The sequence below is a fragment of the Mastomys coucha genome, unplaced genomic scaffold (assembly GCF_008632895.1).
Source record: "Mastomys coucha isolate ucsf_1 unplaced genomic scaffold, UCSF_Mcou_1 pScaffold16, whole genome shotgun sequence".
NCBI lineage: Eukaryota > Metazoa > Chordata > Mammalia > Rodentia > Muridae > Mastomys > Mastomys coucha.
Window position 1 is genome coordinate 41,646,419 of NW_022196898.1, and position 4,963 is coordinate 41,651,381.

Below are 4,963 nucleotides of genomic sequence, written 5' to 3' on the forward strand. Positions count from 1 at the left end.
GGCCTCGAACTCAGAAATCCACCTGCCTCTGCCTCCCAAGTGCTGGGATTAAAGGCGTGCAGCACCACGCCCGGCTTTGGAGCTCCCTTTGTAAACCAGGCCTTGAACTCACAGAGATCCACCTAGCCTACCTCTACTTCCTGACTGCTGAGATTAATGGTGTAGATCACCACACCTGCTGTAGTTTTCTCTGAATTATTTTAAACATAACTATCATTCAACATTCTCAGATTATACTTTGCTAGGATAATTAAACAAATAAACTGGTTAGAGAAATGGTGAAATGTGGTTTAAAAAAGGGGGGTGTCATTCTAGGAAATATAGATCAATGATTAAACAAATGTTGAAAAGACTATTCCCCAATCCTAATAGATCTCAGCCTCTCAACTATTGCCTGCCACAGAAGGGCAGAAAAGCCATCTTGAAAACAAAACAAAAAAACAAAAAAATCAACCCAAGGTAAAAGACCTGAGAGTTCTAAATGGGTGCAATGATTTTCCATCTACCCTATGAGATGGTGCCAAAATTTATTTGACCCAGCTATGTTAGAAATTGTCCCAAGTTATCTAGATACACTAAAATAAGACAAATCCCTTGAAGCAAACATTCTAAGAAACTGGGAAAGTCACACTTAATAGGGATGCTGCTAACAAGAGTAGAAATGTTGGTGTAAAGTATCCACCTACATAGAGATCAACAGTATCACCATTGATGTCATAATCTATGAGGTCAACAAAAACAAGTCACAAAGTCAACCTTCCTAGTCTGTATCCTTCGGTCTCAGTGTCTCTTCTATATAAGAGTCCTGATGTTTTTAACTTTTGCCGTAATCAGAAATTGCATATAATATACCTGAAAAACTCAGGAGTTATTCTGATGTTCGCCTTCTGAACCCATCGAGTTCCCAGGCTATTAAACCGTGCCCCTTCTGGACAGCAGCTAAGCCATGCACGCTATTCTGGTCCCTGCTCTGACTACATCTGGGTGAGAAGGGTGTGGTGTAACCAAAGGCTGAAGCTGGCTACACCAATAATCATGGAGATTATCAATCAAACATCTGCCTATTCTACAACATGTAGGTGGTGAAATGTGATGTATGAGTAACCAAGAGACGAACAAAAGGAAAATAAAATCTATGTTGACAGAAAGTAGGTGCTAAGTAAATACACAGTCTTTAGTACTAGAGGTTTATTGAGGCGCCTCTTGCTCAGAAGTAGTGACCTTCCGTAGGAAGAGGTTAAAAGACAGAAGTTACCTGAAATTCAGGAGCAAGCATCAGGTCTCCTATGCTACTACGCTGTCCTTGATCTCTTGCACTCATAACACACTCATCATCTGATTCCTTATCTTTATGATAGAAACTCTTCTTTGTTCTTCAAAAGCCTGTATCCAAGGTTAAAATCCTGATGTGATGAGCCCTAAGGTCCTTCTAGCAATTGATGGAGTGTCTTTGATATCAACTCCTGAATACCTGCTTATCTAAACTTCTTATTCTACCTCTGAATTCTGACACTATTGGACTGTCCTCACTAAATTGCCCAAACAACCAATTGCTTCTTATTCTTCACTCTGCTTCATTCTCTACATCCAGTGTCTCAGTCAGAACTGCTTCAGGAAACATCTCTTTCTTCAGTGCCTTACTTAAAGACTTTATCTCTTTTCTTTTATTTAAAAAGTCTATGACCAACTTAATCTTCCACCCATATGCCTAAAAGTCATTTTTACTGAAAATATCTGATCTTGTCAGAATTCTACTTTGAAAAAGCTTCCATTGCTACCTAATATAAATAAGCAAATATTCACATCAGATGACATTCACATGCCTTCACCTGGCTTTTGGGGCTCTCTTATATGGCCTTTTGGGCTAAGCATTCCCTGCTCTTTTCCTTTATAATTCCTTTTATTTTATTTTTAGATATGTGGATGTTTTGCCTGCTTCTAAGTCTGTGTAATACATGTGTGCCTAGTGTTTGCTGTAGCCAGAAAGGGTGTCAAATCTCCTGGAACTAGAGTTACCAATGATTGTGGGTATCATGTGAAGGCTGAGACTAGAACCTGGTCCCCTGTAAGAGCTGTCAGTGCTCTTAACCACTCAGCCATCTCTCCAGCTTCCCATAAACTGATCCTCTTAACTACAGATCAAACATCAGCTCCTCTTGACCTCGAAACACCTCTAAGTGAGTTGCCTTCTCATCTTTTCTGTTCATCTACAGATACCTTTATTATTGCACACTGGTTACATGTCTGCCTTCCTCATCTAATTATGAACCCTTTGAGGACAGAGAGCATGCCTTACTCATTTATAGTTCTGTGACGAGCATGGTGATGGACAAGTTGTCACGTGTTTGTTGAATGACTGCATTGTCCCTGAATATTGTGACTTATCTCCATCTGACTTTCCCTTAATACCCTGCGGAGGCTTCCCACTCAAAAATATATTCTTACGTATCTGTCTATGTACTTATCTCTCTCCTGCTTTCTATCTAGACTACCAGAATATCTTTCAAGGGGAAAAGCAAAAGGAGAGTGGGAGCATATTTGCATTCCACCTCCTTGATCTTCCACATTCTCCTGTGATTAGTAAACTATGCTAGACCCTGTTTGGACAGATAACATTTTTAAAGCCTCAAACATCTATATAATGCCTCCATCCTGGCTGAATTATTTTATTCAGTGTTCTGATGCATCGTCACTGTCACTAACTCTCACTGTTTACTTCTGTTAGATATGGAATGCCTAGTGGTCTGTACTTCACTGATGATGATGTGAGTTGCTGATATAGTCACCTAAAGACCTAAAAATCTTATGGTTCAGGAATCAAGTTATAAGAGTTTCTCACCCTTCCTCAGAAAATTGAACATAGTAGTTATTACCTGAGGACCCAGCTATACCACTCCTGGGCATATACCCAAAAGATGCTCCAACATATAAGGACACATGCTCCACTATGTTCATAGCAGCCTTGTTTATAACAGCCAGAAGCTAGAAAGAACCCAGATGTCCTTCAACAGAGGAATAGATACAGAAAATGTGGTACATTTACACAATGGAGTACTACTTAGCTATTAAAAACAGTGAATTCATGAAATTCTTAGGCAAATGGATGGAACTAGAAAATATCATCCTGAGTGAGGTAATGCAATCACAAAAGAACACATAGGTTATGCACTCACTGATAAGCAGATATTAGCCCCAAAGCTCTGAATACCTAAGATACAATTCACAGACCACATGAAGCTCAAGAAGGAAGACCAAAGTGTGGGTGCTTCGGTCCTTCTTAGAAGGGGTAACAAAATACTCATGTGAGCAAATACAGAGACAAAGTGTGGAGCAGAGACTGAAGAAAAGGCCATCCAGAGACTGCCCCACCTGGGGATCCATCCCATATACAGGTACCAACCCAGACACTATTGTGGATGCCAAGCAGTGTGTGCTGACAGGAGCCTGGTATAGCTGTCACCTGAGAGGCTCTGCCGGTTCCTGACAAATACAGAGGCAAATGCTCACAGCCAACCATTGAACTGATCAAGGGGTCCCCAATGGAGGAGTTAGAGAAAGGACTGAAGGAGCTGAAGAGGTTTGCAACCCCATAGGAAGAACAACAATATCAACTAACCAGAGATCCCAGGGTCTAAACCACCAACCAAGGAATACACATGGAGGGACCCTTGGCTTCAGCCATATTTGTAGCAGAGGATGACCTTGTCGAGAATCAATGAGAGACCTTGGTCCGATGAAGTCTCGATGCCTCAGTGTAAGGGAATGCGAGTGCAGGGAGGTAAGAGAAAGAGGGTGGGTAGTGATACAGCCTCAGAGAAGCAGGAGGAGGGGGGATGGGATAGGAGGTTTCTCGGGGGGGGGGGAATCAGGAAAGGGGATAACATTTGAAATGTAAATAAATAATATATCCAATAAAAAAATTTCTCACCTTTACTGCAAAACCATGTTACAAAAAAATAAAAGTAAACCACACAACAGCCCCCCCAAATGAAAAAGGGAAAGAAGAGACAAAAGGAGAGGAAAGAAGGGGAGGGGAGGAGAGAGAAAGAAAGAGAGAGTACAAGATGAGATGGGACAGGACAGGACAGGAGGAGAACTGAAAGCAACTTGAATATCTTCCTTGAGGTCAATATTAATTTCTTCTACCAGTGTCCTGAAAAATTCAAGCATCAAATAGAGATGTATTCAGTTATTTTTCTGCTCCATCACTGAATTGCAAAGCAGGAAAATCAGCTTTTAATATACCAAGGAACCTGAGAGAATACTGACCTGGAAAAATTCTAACCTCAAAAGAGTAACTCCCAGGAGATGACTACAGCTCCTGTAGGAAATCATCTAACCACAAATTCCAACTCCCCTTCACTCCTACAGCTTCAGTCACACATCTCAAAGGGCTGATCCCTTGAATCGTGACAACTTGACCCACATCAGCACCCCAGAGGCCATATGGCAACATATGTCTTTCCAGCATACTGAATAGGGAAAGGGAGGGACAATCAATTGAATGATTGTGATTGAAATCCTGTAATTTATGATTTGTCAATAACTCTTGCCCTTGGGGGAGTTCTCTTCACCCCTTAACAAATCCTAGCAGTTATAACATATAACTACATACACCTAACATACTCTGAAACCATTCATTGCATGGTAACAATAAGACAAAGAATAGGGACTCTCTGGAGATAGAGATATCCCCTATATCAGAACTCTATAAACAATGCCATTAAAGACATCAAAGAAAAAATCCTTTGGATTCTAAAATTAAAAAGCTAGTATCCAGATGGGATCAGCTATGCTAGAGTGAACTGGGACAGAAGTTGGAATCAAAGTACTATCTTCTTTTTACATCACAAAGTTACATTGGATGTGATACCCCTGCAGTCACTAAGCCACAATCATCAAACAGCCTCAGAGTTTTTGGTAAATCAAATCATGTAAAGACATTTTCTTTTTTTTTTTTTTT